This window comes from Diabrotica undecimpunctata, chromosome 2 (genome assembly GCF_040954645.1).
Source record: "Diabrotica undecimpunctata isolate CICGRU chromosome 2, icDiaUnde3, whole genome shotgun sequence".
Classification (NCBI taxonomy): Eukaryota; Metazoa; Arthropoda; class Insecta; order Coleoptera; family Chrysomelidae; genus Diabrotica; species Diabrotica undecimpunctata.
In genome coordinates, this window is record NC_092804.1 from 88,375,122 (window position 1) to 88,395,644 (window position 20,523).

Consider the following 20,523-nt stretch of genomic DNA (forward strand, 5'->3'; position numbering starts at 1 on the left):
CCCTCGAAAACATCAGTCAGACCAAACTTCAGAATCTGAAAATCCACACTATAGTCCAATTTAAACTTAGGTACATTATACTCACTATCATTATATGTACCTGAAAAATAACTGGCAAAAAGATTAACTATTTCATCACCATTCTGAGCTATTACATCCCCACCTTTATTAGTCATTACATTAAGATAAGCACTAGACCCACGTGTAGTACTAACATACCTCCAAAAAGAGTGGGGATTACTTGAAAGATTTGCTTGCATATTCTCTAAATTGTTCTTGTAAACATAATGCTTGTAATGATTTACATCTTTTCCTTAACACCGAAAATTCCTCATATGAGTTGCCTGAAGCTTTAAAATTCCTGTGAGCTATTTTTTTCTGTGTGACGAGATCAATTAATTCTCGCGAAAACCAAACTGGAAAGCTTAATGATTTAAACCGTTTGATGGGAACAAACATATTGATGGCATCATATAAAATATGGTAAAAATTTTCTAAGCAGCAATTTATATCTGATTCATCTAATACCTTGTTCCAAGGAATTGAAGCTAAATATTCATTTAAAACTTGATAATTACATTTTTTAAAATCATGATAGAAGACATCATATTTAAGAAACAAATTTAAATTGGTTGCATGTAACAATATAGTATATGCTGAATCATGTTGCGAAGTATTCAATAGAATATCAGTTGAAATCGACACAACTGCATCCCTCTGAGTACAGAAAACTAGATCTAAAAATTTATTATTAAGGTTAGGCAACGCATTTACTTGTGACATATTTTGAAAATTGTAGCAAGTACAAATAATATTTGCTGGAGAGTGATGCGGACACTCAACTGTAACACCATTACTAAGATTATCCCAGGATGCTTCAGTAGGTTGTAGTCACCACACATACAGAATTCACAATCACTGAATCTATCCGCTAAGTCCAACATACAGGTGGAATGCTCCTCATATACTGACCCAGATGAACGTGGAGGAAAGTACACTGCACCAATGGCTAACTTTTTTGTGTCACACATTACCTGTGTAAAAACGTGTTCCACAGAGGAATCGATAGACCTAACCAACATTGCATTAAGGATCTTATGGACAGCAATAAGAACACCACCACCACGAGTCTTTGAACTAGTTTCGGGGTCCCTGTCATGTCTATACACATTAAAGTGACTCAATCCCAATTCAGCATCTAAGATTCTAGGTGTAAGCCATGTTTCAATAATAATAATAACATCATAACTAGAAAGACTCACAGCATGTCTGAAATTCTGAAGTTTAGTGCACATACCGCCAACATTCTGAAAATATAAGCTCAATGATCGTTTTTTGAATTATTGGATTTACTGACAATGATTTTGGGTACCCCATTAAAGTACTTGATCTTCAAATCATTCTCACCCTGTGTGTTTCTGAATTCTAACTCCTTATAAACGGCATTCACTTTCTCACGCTGTAAAGGGGTAAGATCAGCTCCAAGCAAATTAGAACCCATTAAAGATCTACGTTGTTTTAGACATGAGATAACTATTGCTGAATCATTAAATGCGACTTTAGGAGGTCTTGGTTTAAAGTTGCATTAAAGTAAGTCGACCAAGGCGAAAAGCTTTAAAGGTGTTGTTTTTATATCACAGGCGTAGATTACGCGGGTTATTTTTTAGTCAAGGATCGAAAGGGGAGTGGATGCAAACTTTTAAAAGCATATGTAGCCTTATTCGTATGTTTCACAACTCGTGCTGTTCATTTAGAATTGGTATCTGATTTAACTACTCATTCATTTATAGCAGCCTTTAGGCGCTTTGTAAACAGAAGAGGAAAACCTCTTAAGATGTACTCTGATAATGGAACTAACTTTCAGGGTGCTAATCGTGAACTAAAAGAGTTTTATGATTTTATTAAGACTAATAAGCGTGAGATTCAAGACCATTCAATACTCGAAAGTATTGAATGGCACTTCATACCTCCACAATCGCCGCACTTCAGTGGCCTTTGGGAGGCCGGCGTTAAGTCAATAAAATCGCATTTAAAGCGCGTCGTCAGCAATGCTCACCTCACGTATGAGGAATTCTCTACAATACTCACGCAAGTAGAATCTGTCCTTAATAGTCGTCCTATATCTGCCCTTTCATCAGACTCCAATGACCTTTGTCCTTTGACTCCGGCTCATTTTCTGATCGGAAGGCCTTTGACAGCCATTCCTGAACCTGATTTAATGTCCATAAACGAAAATAGATTGAACCAATTTCAGCGCCTTCAAAAAATGGTGCAGCACATTTGGTCAAGGTGGTCTAAGGAGTTCATAGGAGAGCTGCAGCAGCGGAAAAAATGGAAACAAGTTTCCAAAGGCATTAATATTGGCACACTAGTTCTTATCAAGGAAAAGAACTTGCCGCCTCTAATTTGGCAGTTGGGACATGTAGTCGAGCTGCATCCAGATCCAGACGGAGTTTCCAGGGTGGTGTCCATAAAGACGACGAGAGGGATCATTAAGAGAGCAGTATCTGTCATCTGCCCTCTACCATGCAGTGAATAGTGCTAGACTCTTGAACAATTTTGCTCATTTTTGAAATTGTTAAGTTGTTGTATTATTTTGAAAGACTATTTTTAGCCTTTCAAGGCGGGCGGCCTGTTCCGTTTCGCATTTATATTTATTTTAAAGATTATTTATCACAGTGGTGATATATTCATTTTTATCTCTATTTAAACATACGCGCCACTAACGAGAGCGCTTTGTGTTTTTTGCCGGCTAAGGCAGAAAACGGCTTTGGCGCGAAAAAATCACTTCGCCATTAACACTCGACCAAGTCGGTCGATATATTGTATTGTCATCGACGCATCAAGGAATTTGGATATCGGTTAAAATACTTGGGAATTCCAAGGTTGGCCAAATCCAAATTTCTAATTGATTCGATGCAGGGAAATTCCACTTTCGCTACGTAAAACAAAGGATTTGTTTTACATAAAAGCAGGTAGATTTTCTCTCATCGGTCAGTCAAGCTTGCCTCTTCTACTGTAGACCTAGTCGGTGCTATTATTGTTCCTACTAAGTTATTGTTTTATTTCTGATTTTTTTATATACCATTTTATTTTAGCATTATTGTATATTCAGACCTTTTCAGGTTAGAATAATATATTGATCTATATTTGTTTTGATTGTTTATTTTTCTTGTATTTTGTGTCTAAGTTGTTCTTCCGTAAGTTAAGAATACTTAGAAATATTTATCTTGCTTTTTCTATCTTATATTCTGATTTGTACTTTGTCTAAGTAGTTCTTTCCGGTAAGTCAAAGAACTCTTAGAAATATTTCTCTGAATATTTGACTTGATATTTTAATTGTGCGTTTAAGCCGTTCTTTTCCGGTAAGTCAAAAGAACACTTAGAAATATTTTCATAATCATTGTTGCATTATTATTTCCGATATTTTATCTAAAATATTTTCTTCCTTAAGTTAAGAAAATACTTAATACATTTGTCTCTTTCATTTTATATTTTATGCTAAGTTGTTTCTTCCGTAAGTCAAGAAACACTTAGCAATATTTCCACATCTTTTCTGTATTTGATTTTCGTATTTGTAAGTCGTTTCTTCCGTAAGTCAAGAAACACTTATAAGTATTTGTATTCTTATTTTTCCATATTTGATTCTCTTGTTTGTTTTCACTCTAAGTTGTTTCTTCCGTAAGTCAAGAAACACTTAGAAATATTTCCATACCTTGTTTCATATTTACATATTTCATTTATCTGTATTTCTGTCCTAAGTTGTTTCTTCCGTAAGACAAGAAACACTTAGGAATATTTCTGCACTTTTCTATTCTTTTATCTTGTGTATTTTACTTTTCATTCTAAGTTGTTTCTTCCGTAAGTCAAGAAACACTTAGAAACATTTTCTTTGCATTGTACTTTTATACCATTTTATTTTTCTTGTTTACTGAGTTATTCCTTCCGTAAGTCGAGGAATACTTAGACTATTTTACCTGTTCTGTTTTCTATTTTTGATCTGTTATTTTGTAACTGCTCCTTGGAACTGTTACCTATAACAGATACTTGTCACGGTAACCGTTATTTTATACCAGTAGAAGTATTAAACCATTTTATCAGTGACAAGCAAAGATGGTCAATACCCGGTCTAATTCCGAGGACAGGAAGAAGTCCGCAGAGCCGGCGATGGGTCCTACAGGCCCAAATGCCCCCTCTCGGCAACATGGCGCCCAACAAAAATCCGAATCCACGACCCCAGGACCGTCTTCAAGCCAGCCTTCAACCGCTGACTTCATAGCTGGACTTATGCAAGCGATGACGGCCCTTTCAACTACCCAAGGCACAATACCACAGATGCCCCAACACACACCTGAGCCACCGAAGCCCAGGATCACTTACATGAAACCACCCCAATTCTCAGGCCGAGACATCGAGAATCCACTCAACTTTCTGAACAAAGCAGAGAACTTCCTCACCAAATACGATGTCGACGAGGACCAATGGATTGACTACCTAATAGACAATTCTCTCCACGGTGATGCGAAGAAATGGGCCCAGAAATTCTCACATACGGACCTGCCATACGACACGTTCCGAGGCCGCCTCCTGAAGAAGTACAACGATCCCGCTTTACTTTCAGCCCTCACATCCAAACTCCACGGCGAACACCAACGGAAGGACGAACCAACGGAAGACTTCATCAATGGGAAAGCTGCCCTGTTCAGACGTCTCGCCCCGTACACCCCTGAAGACCAGAGATGCATCACAATTGTGAATCAACTGCGACCAGAAATCTCGATCTGCCTACGGCTGAACATCCCGAAGACAGAAGAAGACCTCCTAACGATCGCCCAGGGAATGGAAGCAGACACCCGCCGGAATACCGCTCTGAACAAACCCCAGCAACAACCTCAACAGCCGTACCGTCCCCTACGTCAGGATAACGCTCCACGACACCCTGAGGCGATAGACGAATGGAGGAACCCCAGCGGACAGTACAGGATGCCATCAATGGACCAACCATCACCTCCAACCCCACAGAACCAGGGAAACGCCAATCGGGGCGCCAACTGAACCCTGTTGTGAAGATGGTGCCCCAACTGAATCCTATTCAGGTACAACCCTCGACAGCAGGCCTCCCCTAACTATATGGAAGGATCAACGGGCAGCAAGTGAAGATTTTGGTCGACACCGGTGCCTCCGGGAACTTCGTTCACCAGAGGTTGATCCAGAGACGGGACCTGCAACGAGGACCAGGACTGGTTCAGCTGGCATGCACGGGCAGCACATCCCGCACCCTAGGGACTGCTGCAGTCAATATAAACATTGACACTCTGGACACGACTGTAAACTGCATGGTTATGGAGGATTTGAACCACGACGTTGTGTTAGGGATGCCTTGGTTGGAGCAGGAAGAGGCCAATGTAGACATACCCCGAAAATGTCTACACGCTGGTACTGCCTGCCGAACCACCATCTACTGGGCGACCCCAGCAGAAAGGCAAGCCAAACCACAACAGCTGGAATTCCATCAAACCCCATCCCAACAAGCAGAGCAGTCAACCCAAGAGGACAATGAAATATTAGACAACCGTTCACGCCAGCCGACCACTGAAGAAACCGAAACAGCGGACATCAGTACAGGCACACCCGAAGAAGAAGAAGAAGAAGACTACGGCGTTCCATTACTAGAGACGATGGAGGACGTCGACGAGGAGGAAGAACCTAGCCTGACAGCAGATGACATGCCAGACGCCGAATGCCTTCTACTGATAGAGACAATGGAGCACGGCGACGAGGAGGACGACACCGACTCCATCCTCGACGGTCCGGTCGACATACCACTCCGAGAGGAAATCCGGTGAAGTCACCGGACACACAAGAGAAAGAAACGACTTCGGAGACGCGAGCAGCAAACCTCCGAAGACGTACCCAGGAGCGAGATTGAAGAGAATCTCCTCCAAGAGTTCACGATGGTCGACGATGCTGACCATAGGACCCTGACCCCTCCGGACGGACGGGATGAAGGAACCACAGCGCAGCCGACCGCCAAAGATGAACAAGGATAAGGTCCCATTACGACACGTGGAGATATCAAGGTGAATTGAGTAGCCTTATATCTTCACGACGTCGTAGGACCTCCTCAGGGTGAATAAAGTAGCCCTGACGGAAGCAGACGAGCCACCCGGCACACCTGGGCCTACTGGACCATATACAATTAAGTTCAAATATCTTAAGTACAATATCTTAGTTTTTTTTTTATCTTAAGTCTTTTAAATTATATTCTTTTAGGGTAAAAATTTTATTATTGTATTTTTTTTGATTCTTAAATTGTATTTTTCTATTGTTTTAATAAATTTTCTTAGCACCGTTAGGTCTTTCAGAGGAGGGGGGATGTCCTCGACGCATCAAGGAATTTGGATATCGGTTAAAATACTTAAGAATTCCAAGGTTGGCCAAATCCAAATTTCTAATTGATTCGATGCAGGGAAATTCCACTTTCGCTACGTAAAACAAAGGATTTGTTTTACATAAAAGCAGGTAGATTTTCCCTCATCGGTCAGTCGAGCTTGCCTCTTCTACTGTAGACCTAGTCGGTGCTATTATTGTTCCTACTAAGTTATTGTTTTATTTCTGATTTTTTTATATACCATTTTATTTTAGCATTATTGTATATTCAGACCTTTTCAGGTTAGAATAATATATTGATCTATATTTGTTTTGATTGTTTATTTTTCTTGTATTTTGTGTCTAAGTTGTTCTTCCGTAAGTTAAGAACACTTAGAAATATTTATCTTGCTTTTTCTATCTTATATTCTGATTTGTACTTTGTCTAAGTAGTTCTTTCCGGTAAGTCAAAGAACTCTTAGAAATATTTCTCTGAATATTTGACTTGTTATTTTAATTGTGCGTTTAAGCCGTTCTTTTCCGGTAAGTCAAAAGAACACTTAGAAATATTTTCATAATCATTGTTGCATTATTATTTCCGATATTTTATCTAAGATATTTTCTTCCTTAAGTTAAGAAAATACTTAATACATTTGTCTCTTTCATTTTCTATTTTATGCTAAGTTGTTTCTTCCGTAAGTCAAGAAACACTTAGCAATATTTCCACATCTTTTCTGTATTTGATTTTCGTATTTGTAAGTCGTTTCTTCCGTAAGTCAAGAAACACTTATAAGTATTTGTATTCTTATTTTTCCATATTTGATTCTCTTGTTTGTTTTCACTCTAAGTTGTTTCTTCCGTAAGTCAAGAAACACTTAGAAATATTTCCATACCTTGTTTCATATTTACATATTTCATTTATCTGTATTTCTGTCCTAAGTTGTTTCTTCCGTAAGACAAGAAACACTTAGGAATATTTCTGCACTTTTCTATTCTTTTATCTTGTGTATTTTACTTTTCATTCTAAGTTGTTTCTTCCGTAAGTCAAGAAACACTTAGAAACATTTTCTTTGCATTGTACTTTTATACCATTTTATTTTTCTTGTTTACTGAGTTATTCCTTCCGTAAGCCGAGGAATACTTAGACTATTTTACCTGTTCTGTTTTCTATTTTTGATCTGTTATTTTGTAACTGCTCCTTGGAACTGTTACCTATAACAGATACTTGTCACGGTAACCGTTATTTTATACCAGTAGAAGTATTAAACCATTTTATCAGTGACAAGCAAAGATGGTCAACACCCGGTCTAATTCCGAGGACAGGAAGAAGTCCGCAGAGCCGGCGATGGGTCCTACAGGCCCAAATGCCCCCTCTCGGCAACAGTATAGCCGGCTTTTTTAACGATCGTAATCAGAACATACGTAATAAAAGTGTTTCAACCCCCATCGTTTTTTCTTCAAATTGATTGCAAATAATAAGAACAATATAATTGAACAGTTACTACATATTCATAATCATATATATATATATATATATATATATATATATATATATATATATATATATATATATATACATATATATATATATATATATATATAGATATATATATATATATATATATATATATATATATATATATATATATATATATATACAGTGAGGTAGTACATTTTCATAATTATACTACGGACAATATACTACCTACCACAAAGCAATTTCGGATGATTGGAAAATGACCTTGTTATAAAAAAAATCTTATACGCTACTGTAAGATAAGAAATTTAAATTAATTGTTAGTTTGTATAGAGCTTACACATTTTGAATAAAAACAAATAAGATTATTTATTATTCAAAGCTCAAAGTTCATGTATACATAAATTTAGCTGAAAACTTAATGCTGCAGTTATTTTGAAGAGATAGATAATAATACAGTAATATTGAAAATAACGTCTTTCTATGTACGTAAGTATAAAATAATTTTAAATCAACCAAAAACTATATTATTTGTATTTGAATAATATATCAGTATACTGTTTTTTTTCTTCCTTCGATCACGTGGTAAAAATGTGTTCACTCTTTAGCTTGTATCCTACAAATGCTTTTTATTTAAATCATTTTTAAGCAGTTCATTATATACATATATTAAATCGATATAAAATACCTCAAAATATTGCAACTAAATACTTCTCTGCACAATTTCTTTTTTACACTACACATTTTATAGGCGTCGTACATTGGAAAGTACAGTAGAGACGACAATCAGCAACATCCATTTATTCTATATTTAGTTGTATTATAGTAATAGTAATAGTAATTATAGTAATTTAATAAATAAGTAAAAGTTAACGTATGTATTATACGCACAGTCTGTTGAGGTGGAAATATACGATCAATGTAATGTCTTTAGTCCTCTTGGATGTATTAAATGGTGTTGGATGTTTAGAGAATTTTGCTATTCAGATAAACGTTTTTTGCCTCTTTAGGACATGTTTATGAGTATATACTCGTATGGGTAGTAAACGTAGGCACTGCTGTTAAAATAGTATACCACTAGTTGTTGGTCTGGCATCTTGCTAAAGACAGTGAAGACCAGAGAAGAGAGAACTTAAATAAAGTAATAGTTCTTTTCAGATGTTTTTTTTTTAATTTACTGACTCCAAGTTTTGTAAACGCGTTAAGGCAGTTAAGGCTGTTACTTTCCTATGGACAGGTATAACTGTGAAATAAGGTGAAACTACATAAAACCGACTCCTTTCTGTCCATGTGCAAAAGTTCGAAGTGAGCTATTTATCTAAAACGGCAAAAAGGAGGACTTAACTCCAAGGTATTATTTATTCGTCAGGAAGTTCGTTGTTGGCAGAGGTTAGCAGTTGGGTTGAGAGAAAGAAAAGTTCATTTTTAGGACATCTCACGAATACATAGCCGAGAGATGGGTATGAAGTTTTAGGGTTTGAGCTTGGATATTGGCTTCGGACTATTTTTAAAGTGTAACTCTCTGCTCAGAGAGGAAAGCCTCGTAAGTATGTTTGTGGTGTTTCATATTTGATGTATTTGGTCGGAGGAAAAGTCGTTTTGTTTGTAATTTAGTTTACACAGAATAATCTATTCCAAAGATAGCAGCTTTATGTGAGATCTTGACTAAATGTAGATGCTTTGTACTTAATCAGAGGCCTTATGTACCTACTTTGTAAAAAATAAGTCTACTTAGTATATATGATTGTTTGACTTGTAAACCCATAAAGTATAAAACAGTTACCACCAACAAAATGAGTCTGGCAGTATTAATTTATTAATTTTTAATAATATTTTTTAAAACATATAATAAGTAAAAATAAGCACTAAGACTATAAGAAAAGTGAGGACTGTTTTTACCTAGTACCTGGTACCTATGAATAGGTCGTCGGCCCAAGCTACCAAGTACGCATTCACTTAAAGTAATATAGTTGATTAAGCTCAGGTTATTGGAGCTTTTAAAAATATAAAAATATACAGGGTGCTCCAATAAAAATAAAGCTTATGAACTATTCTAGATGCTGTTTGCGTAAATCATCTTGTAATCACCCGTGTTTAAAAACCGTGTGTATATGTAATCTTTAATCTTTAATTAGACTTTAATCTTAGTTTATTGAGTCAATAAAAAAAAATTATAACTTATTTGTTATCAAAAGTAAAATAATCCTTATATTACCTGTGTTCGATGGATTCAAAAGATTTTCTAGTTGTCTTTTATCGGGATAGAGAAAAAAGAATAAGAATACAAATATATTATATTACAAAGATTTACGTTTCTTTATTTTATATGAACGAATAAAACAATTATTAAATTCTGTCGTTATCTTATCAATCAGCATACAAGAAAATAAATCAAATTTTTATAATAATAAGATTATAAAGCTACATACATTTATTATACGTGAAAACCAATTTTACTTAAAATTTTCTTTACTTGAAACAAGAAACAACAAAACTTTAAACTTTTGAGTAGCCTAACAAAACCTCAGTTCTTAAATTTGAATGCTAATGACCATGATGTCAAACCGATCCTTCACAGATATAAAATTCAATTGTACAAACACTTACAGCTTGTTTTCTTCTTGAGTTGTATGTTGGAACATACCCAGAAAAGTCCAGTCTCCTCAACGATGTGATCTCTCCTCTTTGGCACCTCGGCTCCTTCTTAACGTCTCTGCAAACCTCCTGCAGACTACACAAAAAACACCTGATTCACTTCTCCAAACTCAGCTACTTATTTATGACACCAGGACCTCCTTTTGTCAACTTGATGCCGTAAGAATACTTTCACATATACTTTATAAAATGCCCACGGTAGATACAAGGACCTCTTTTAATCTACTTGTTATCTCCTTCTGCAAAACTATTTACTTCTTTTTACAAATGTCGGTATCCAAACTCACGAACCACACTCTATCTTGAGACAAACGACTGTTTCTTTCGATGACCAAATTATAACTAAATTCTCCGGTCTCAGGATCGGCTCACAAATTTCCATTTAAAAACGACCGTCCAATCAAAAGCTCAAATTGTGTTTACCATGATTTTGGAAAAGCCTAATTTCGGTTTCAGAGAAACACTAAATAGCTTACTTTAAAATTGGTTTTGTCAATACACAATTTATACATATTTCAAAAGATTAGAATATGGTCATTTAATACTCGACTATACAAACAATGAAAAGATTAACTTACAGGTAAAATGTCTTCTAATTCTAAACAAAGGTTTTTTGATAATTTTGTTTGAAACGGAAAAAGGTCGTTTGCCAAACAAATTTCTATTCTTATCTACACTAAATCTTATCTTAAATTACTATTCCGATGGATCTTTTTATTTATTTTTCTTTGGTTGGGAAAGAAGAAACATAACAATATATATACATATATATATATATATATATATATATATATATATATATATATATATATATATATATATAAAAGAAAAAAGAAGTACTTGTAACTCGTTTGGAGCAAATATATAACTGTTTTGGATGGGTTGGAGTCAATAAAAATGCTAGTGATTAACTATTTTTTATTATTAATCTCGAGCTTTCAATTGTGCTTACAATTATTATCAAGAGCTAAAAAAGACAAAATATCTTACAAGGTTGAACTAGAAAGAAAAAACAATTTTTGATAACTATTAGCAGCAATTTTTATTTAGTAAACTAATTGTTATTTGGTAAGTTAACAAAAATTGTTTTTTCTTTCTAGTTCAACCTTGTAAGATATTTTGTCTTTTTTAGCTCTTGATAATAATTGTACACAATTTCAATTGTAACACAATTGAAAGCTCGAGATTAAAAAAATAGTTAACCAATAGCCCTTTTATTGACTCCAAACCATCCAAAACAGTTATATATTTGCTCCAAACGAGTTACAAGTACTTCTTTTTTCTTATATATATATATATATATATATATATATATATATATATATATATATATATATATATATATATATATATATATATATATATATATATTGTTATGATGTATTGTTTGTGAAAGATGAGCAATGAGTGTTTTTAATAATATAGGGTTTTTAAATTATCTTTATTATATCTATTATGAAACACACATATATATCTAACCTAGCCAATGTAAATTTAAAATAAACTATCTTTAAATTGAAATTCTTATGAAACTAATTAAATTCTATAGACAATGTAAAATTTAAACAAACTATCTTCAAAATTGAAATTGTTATGACACTAACTAAATTATATTAACAAAATGTTGTACCTTTCTGTCACTGAATGCCTAAATGAACTGTTTTCCACTATATAGATTCTAATCACCACTCAATGTCTTCGTGCTTCGGTTATCCTTGTTTTTGTGAAATTTCGTTTTCCAATTATCAGCTTCCACCAATTTAAAATATATTTCTTCTTAAGCATTTATAAACCACCAAGCAAACCAGCAAACAGCGTTTATATTTATTCTTCTTTTCAGTATACCAATATCCAATCACCAAATATATTATATAATTTTAATTTTCATTTAATACTTCTTGCATTATCCAATCACCATTTATACATTACATAATTTTTAATCTTCAATAATATTTTCTTTATACTGTTTCTTAATCTTCATTTAACTCACTATATTGAACAATTGGACCTTCTGTCTGACTATAATTGATGTGACTTCTATTTCATGCTAACTCTAATTAACTTTCATACTAAACTGGCCTTATAGTAACTGTAACTCATAACTGATGCCTTGAATCCAAATCACCGGGTATTTATATCTTTTTCCATGTTCCAGAATCATCTAGCAAGAAATCATATTCCATTTGTTCTATTAAATACATGTTCTGGAACAATCCATTTCGCAAACAAGGCCATCTCCGGTGATCTAGAGAATTCCTTACTTTTCTATAGAGAATTTTGTTGACATTTAGGCTTTTCAGATCAGAATATACACTTAAATTAGTAACTAACACTCTAATTTAATAAACTACACATTTTAAACAACATATTATTATAACCCCACTTTATATTCCTAATTATTATTTAAAATGTCACTTGGAGAGTATGTATATCTGGTTGCCTAATCACATGGCTCACTTAAATATATTTACAACATTATAATTACTAAAATAAAACTTTTTTTACACTTATTACATGCTAATTTCTTAAAAATGCCCTCACATAAATAATTTTTTAAAATATTCTCTAGTATATAACTTATTAAAATAACCAAATACTGTTAATATCTAATATTATCTAGTATATAATTTATAAATTATTTTCTTTAAACAACAATCATCTCAATACCTCAAAATAATATTTAAAATAAATAATTTACTTATTATTTTTTTAAATATTAATTTTCTTATCCACATACCCTAATAAATTAATAATTCAATTTTTTTTTTATTTAAAATGTGTTCTATTATAAACATCCCTGTTCGCTGTCTATGTCAAACTGTCATGTCATATAGAGCAATGGAGGCTATATGAGAAAATAAACATATAATCTAATCATCTATTATTGTGTTATGTTTATTTATAGACAAAATCTAGGAATTATTTCCATTCAACAGGCTTTCATCTATATGAATTGGTAAGTTTTACACTTTATTATATTAGAAAGACATTTATAGAATCAATTTTGTATCTAACCCCAAATTATGATTTTTAGGGTACAAAATAATTTCCATATGTACAAGACAACAAGTATGATGTCAAATTGATTCACAATAATGAAATCTACCATCTATTTAACAAATCAAGTCTATTGAATAAAATGGATATATCAGTAAGCTGTTAGTGTTGTTATTATTACTGTTATTCTTAGATCTGGTATCATCCTTTTATAATAATTACTTATTCCAATGAATCCTCTTAAAGTTCTTAAATTGTGTGGTGTTTTATATTCCTGAATGACTTGTGTGCGTTCTGGATCCATTTCGATTCCCTTAGTGTTAAGTTTATAACCTAGATATATTACTTCTTTTTGAAAAAATGTACATTTTTCTTGATTTATTTTTAGTCCAACTTTGTCTAATCTGTTGATTATAATTTTTAGGTGTTTCTCATGATCTTCAGCCGTTTTAGAAAAAATTAATATATCATCAATGTAGTGAATTACAAAATGTTCATATTGATCCAGAATATCATGAAGACATCTACATAGAGCACTGCAAGATGATTGAAGTCCAAATGGTACTACTTTGAATTGATATACTACTCCATCTATCTGAAATCCCGTATACTGTCTACTTTTTCTTTCTAGAGGTATCAACCAGAAACTATGTTGTAAATCGATTTTAGTGAAAAATGACATTCCTGTAATTCTTCCTAGTATTCCATCTATACTCATTGGTGCTTCAAATTGCTTTTCAGTAATCTTGTTAATATTCCTTGCATCCAAACATAACCTGATTTCACCTGATCTTTTACGTACTACTACTATAGGGTTTATGAAACGTGTATCTGCCTTCTCAATGATTCCATCTTCTAACATATTATTAATCGTTCTGTTTACTTCTTCTCTGTATTTATATGGTATTGGGTATGATTTTGTTTTAAAATCTTTTTCTTCTTTAACTTTTATACTATGGATATAATTTTGTGCAATTCTATTTTCTTTATTGATAAGTCCCTTGTGTTGCTGCAATATGGAAACGACTATTGATTTATATTCTTCAGGGCAATTTAAAACTTTTATCATATCTTCTTCTTTACAAATAAAATTATTCTTCATTATGTACTCATTATTACTTGCTTCCAATTTTACGCACTCCACCTCGTAGGCATCCATCTGCTTAAAATTTCCATTCCTTAAATATTCACTACAATTATTCTTTACATTCTTTTGGGACATTTCCCTATCATCAAAATATATTTCTTCTTCATAAATATCATTATTTCCTTTTAATAATATCCTATCAACTCTTATTTCTTCTTCCACCTCATCTTTCTGCATAAATTTAATTATTTGCCCTTCCAAAGTTACCATTTTTTTTTCAAAATCTATCTTTACTTTCTTCTTTTCCAATTCATCATTTCCCATTAATATATCAACACATAAATCCTTGACAATAAATCCTTGCATATTAATTTCTTTATTAAGAATATTAATTTTAAAATTGGCTAGTTTATCAATTTCACCCAATTTCTTATTATTTGCACCAACAATTTTAATTTTTGGAATCTTTATTATATCTGATAGTTTTAATGTATTAAAACTAAAATTCTCCGAGACTAAAGTACTTTCTGAACCAGTATCTATCATAATCTTAATCATTTTATTTTTGGCCAAAGCATTTATATAAATTAAATTAATAGATTCAATAATTTTATCTTCATCTAGAGAAATAAATTCAGAAGGTTTTTCATAATAGCAATGGCCTAACTTGTAATTCAGAAAGTTTACTGAACAAAATTTTGATTATTAGAATTGTCAGATTGTATCTGACCACTTGGATCTGATGTCCTATGTCTTTCCCTACTATGACTTCTACTCACATTTTCTTGCCTTGTACTATTTCGTTCCCTGTCTTCGCAGCTTCTATTCCTTCGTACACAATTTACCTGTCTGTTGTAATTAGGTCGTTCTGTATTTCTTCTATTGTAAAAATCTTGTCTATTATAATTAGTATTGTTATTAAAATTTTGTCTATTATAACTAGTATTGTTATTAGGATTTTGTCTATTTTCATTATTGTTATTATTGTTAAAATTTTGTAAATTGTCACCATATCTAGTATTATTGTATGATTGTCTATATTGTTGATAATTATTCTTATTATATTGAAAGTTATTATTGTTTTTTCTGTTATTATTATTCATCCTAATATCATTGTTATCTTTATTACTTGCCATATTACCTCTTTGTATTCTTTGAATAAAATTAATAAAACTCTCTATTGTTTGAATATTTTGTACAGTTACTGTTTGCACAACATCAGCATCAAAATGTCTAGATACATTTAAGACTGTTTCGTCCTCTCTAAGTGGTGGTTCTAAATATTTTGCAACTGTTATCAGTTTCAATGCATAATCTACCATATTCGATTTTAAATTGTGATTATACTTTCCAAAATATAGGATTTCTCTAAACTTGGCTTGCTCTAGTTCACCCCAATAATAATTTAAAAATTTATTTTCAAATGTTTGAAAATTATCTAAATCATTTTCAATACTAGCAAACCAAGTTGCTGCATTGTCATTTAATGTCATTCTAATATAATCTTTAATATCATTAATATTATTCACTAATCTTAATTTATGTTTTAAACTATTTATGTATACTCTAGGATGCAAATTTTTTATATTACCAGAGAATGTAATCCCAGTCTCATTTGTTAAATTTAAGTAAGGTCTCCCTATGTCTCTCATTTCTGAAATATCATCTATTCTCTGTTCCACATTTCTTATTTGATTACTATTTATTTGGATATTTTGTTGTATATCGTCTAATTTTTCTCTCTGTGTTTCTCCTGTCTTCGTTAATTTTTACTTCTAAGTTACATTTCTGCAACTCTATTTTCTGTTCTATATCTATCTTATTATCATGAATAATCCTCTTTACTTCTGTCCTCTCATTGTCTATCCTTTTCTTGTAGTCATTCCGTATATTTTTTATTTCATTTGCTACTTTTTTCTCTGCAGTTTCAAGTTTTTTATCCATTTGTTTTTTTATTTGTTTTACAATTTTATTATTATTATCTTCTATTTTCTTTTCTAATTTTCTATAATTCTCTTCCAATTTCTGTTCCATTTTTTTCATGTCTTCTTTGATTTCTTTTGAATTCTCTTCCATTTTTTTCATGTCTTCTTTGATTTGTTTTGAATTATCTTCCATTATCTTCATCATCTGCATCATTAATGACATCAAAGTTGCCATATTGACATTTTCCTCTCTTTCTGTATTGATTTATGCAGTATCTTGTGGAACTTGAACTAAACTCTCCTCTTGTATAGGTTGTGTTTCTACTTCCACATCTTCTTCATTCTTTTTGCTTCTTGTACCTTTCTTTCCTTAAGACATTTTGAGACTTTACTTCTTCTTCTTCTTAAGGTGCCATGCATTTCTGCGTAGGCGTCCACCGTACATCGTCTTGTCAGGTGAGATGTTAAATAGTCAGGATTAAATAATTCTGTTTTTAGCAGCATTGCGAAGCATTTCATAGCTGTGGATTCCTGTCCATTGTTGAATATTGCGCAGCCATGACATTTTTTTACGTCCGAGACCTCTCCTACCCTCTATTTTCCCTTCGAGTATCAGTTGCTGAAAAGTGTATCGTTCTCCTCGTATAATGTGCCCCAAGTATGCAGTCTTCTTACTTTTTACATAATTAAAAAGTTCCCTATCCTGTAAGCCCGCTCTTCTGAGTACTTCCTCATTTCTGACCCTGTCCGTCCAGACTTTACTTGTTCAAATATAATTAAAAATAAAATCTATAATTTTTTCTTTCTAATGAAAATTAATTTAATTATATGAGAGCACTTATCTTCCCAAACTAATTCTTTTAAATAGAGAGCCCCGCGGTGGGCGCCAAATTGTTATGATGTATTGTTTGTGAATGATGAGCAATGAGTGTTTTTAATAATATAGGGTTTTTATCGCGGTTCTCAAAGAATGAGTTTGTAAGTACTTTTTTAAATTATCTTTATTATATCTATTATGAAACACACATGTATATCTAACCTAGCCAATGTAAATTTAAAATAAACTATCTTTAAATTGAAATTCTTATGAAACTAATTAAATTCTATAGACAATGTAAAATTTAAACAAACTATCTTCAAAATTGAAATTGTTATGACACTAACTAAATTATATTAACAAAATTTTGTACCTTTCTGTCACTGAATGCCTAAATGAACTGTTTTCCACTATATAGATTCTAATCACCACTCAATGTCTTCGTGCTTCGGTTATCCTTGTTTTTGTGAAATTTCTTTTTCCAATTATCAGCTTCCACCAATTTAAAATATATTTCTTCTTAAGCATTTATAAACCACCAAGCAAACCAGCAAACAGCATTTATATTTATTCTTCTTTTCAGTATACCAATATCCAATCACCAAATATATTATATAATTTTAATTTTCAATTAATACTTCTTGCATTATCCAATCACCATTTATACATTACATAATTTTTAATCTTCAATAATATTTTCTTTATACTGTTTCTTAATCTTCATTTAACTCACTATATTGAACAATTGGACCTTCTGTCTGACTATAATTGATCTGACTTCTATTTCATGCTAACTCTAATTAACTTTCATACTAAACTGGCCTCATAGTAACTGTAACTCATAACTGATGCCTTGAATCCAAATCACCGGGTATTTATATCTTTTTCCATGTTTCAGAATCATCTAGCAAGAAATCATATTCCATTTGTTCTATTAAATTCATGTCTGAATTTTCTGGAACAATCCATTTCGCAAACAAGGCCATCTCCGGTGATCTAGAGAATTCCTTACTTTTCTATCGAGAATTTTGTTGACATTTAGGCTTTTCAGATCAGAATATACACTTAAATTAGTAACTAACACTCTAATTTAATAAACTACACATTTTAAACAACATATTATTATAACCCCACTTTATATTCCTAATTATTATTTAAAATGTCACTTGGAGAGTATGTATATCTGGTTGCCTAATCACATGGCCCACTTAAATAAATTTACAAAATTATAATTACTAAAATAAAACTTTTTTTACACTTATTACATGCTAATTTCTTAAAAATGCCCTCACATAAATAATTTTTTAAAATATTCTCTAGTATATAACTTATTAAAATAACCAAATACTTTTAATATCTAATATTATCTAGTATACAATTTATAAATTATTTTCTTTAAACACCAATTATCTCAATATATATATATATATATGAAAAAGACAGAAAATATTTTATTTCACGTTCAAAGCGTCTATGTACCTATTGATACGTATTTCGCTTTAATAAAGCTCATCAGAATAGTTATTCATAGCCGTTCTCAACGTGAAAAATAAAATTCTCTGTCTTATTAGAAGTAACAATAACATGACTTCGTTATGGACGCAATAGCGACATCTGATAGAAAAATTTTGTTTCGAAACTATCTTACCGATTTATATATATATATATATATATATATATATATATATATATATATATATATATATATATATATATATATATATATATATATATATGTTCGGAAAGATTTCCGCGGTTAGTACAATTAAACTTAGAGCTAAGATTAATATTATTATAAAAATTAATATTAAACTCACCAGTCTTCCGGGTTGAACCGCGTCGATATCCATTTTGCCGAGCTTTCGACATCCTCTCTGATGTATTCTTCAGGGCTTCCGAGGTCTCAGTCTCCCGAGCCCCCAGACACTACTACACTCACTAGTCACTTCTAGTTCACTCACTAGTTCACTACTACGACTGGGACCAGGGGACGGTTCATTTATACCGTCGATGGTGACGTGGCCTAGGTGGGGGTTAGGGTGGGGATTGACGCGAACATTTCCGACAGTGGGATTTTGATTCGAAGATGGAGAGGGCGATATTTTGTTTCAGGAAGCCCTGAAGAAGACATCAGAGAGGATGTCGAAAGCTCGGCAAAATGGATATCGACGCGGTTCAACCCGGAAGACTGGTGAGTTTAATATTAATTTTTATAATAATAATAATCTTCACATCTTCTTTAATATATATATATATATATATATATATATATATATATATATATATATATATATATATATATATATATACAAACAACACAGTTTATTAGAGTTGCAGTCAGAAAATTGGCCGGGATGTTAATGAAACACTCTTATGACTTTTCGTCTAGCTTTCGGAATCGTTTTGTTCCTTTTTCAAGACTCTATAATAAGAAAAAAGTGTAAATATTTATAAAAAATATCACAAATCTTCAGTGCAACTTACTAGTCGTTGAGATTATTTACAAAAGCATAGACACTCAACATTAATAACAACACACATAAAATATAAAATAGTGGACAAAATACATTTAAAATTCTTTAAAATTTAGGTACAAGTAGTAAAAATTTTGTTGTCATCTTTTACTAGTGTGTTTTAACTCTGGCACATAGAGAACAAAAAGAAAAACTCCTATGATTAAAAAGTAATTAGGTGTATTTAATATCATGTTTCTTTTTAAGAAATACTAGAGGCCCATCTTAGGTGATTTTAATTTTTAAACCTGTCTTAATGGTATGCAACATGTTATGCATATAACTGTAATTTGTGTGGGTACGGGTACAGGTAGATATTAATTTTATTTTGGATGTTTTTCCAGTAAGTAACAATAAATGTTGCTCAGTTTATCTAGGTCTGACTTTTTATTGATGCAAGATGTACTTGATTTTATGGAACACATTTCCAAGAAAACACGTTTTGAATGGTTCTTTTCCTAGGTAGGAGATGAATTTGTTAGTGTGTTCGTTACACAGAGAGCGAAGCCCAGTTCTACACCAAAACCACCAGTGACGTCCAGTTACAGAAAATTCAAAGTGTTTTAGTGAAAAATCCAGGTAACTTTTTGTTTCAAATTTTAAAGTAAAGACATTTTTTTTCTAAAATATTAATTGCCTTCATTAAAATTAAAAAAATGTAATATTTACCATTGTAAATCTTA

General features: G+C 32.2%; 1 protein-coding gene across 4 annotated transcripts in view; it reads left to right on the forward strand.

Annotated features, from left to right (window-relative positions):
• Positions 1–8,179: 8,179 nt before the first annotated feature.
• LOC140434722 (ketimine reductase mu-crystallin) overlaps positions 8,180–20,523 on the forward strand; it is a 369,483-nt gene continuing 357,139 nt past the window's right edge. For 2 of the 4 annotated variants that reach the window (XM_072523189.1, XM_072523192.1), the window contains exon 1: positions 8,180–8,331. The gene's annotated coding sequence lies outside the window, so the exon portion shown is untranslated. Of the gene's footprint in view, positions 8,336–20,302; positions 20,420–20,523 lie in introns of all 4 variants that reach the window. The other 2 variants (XM_072523191.1, XM_072523190.1) reach the window with 2 other exon arrangements.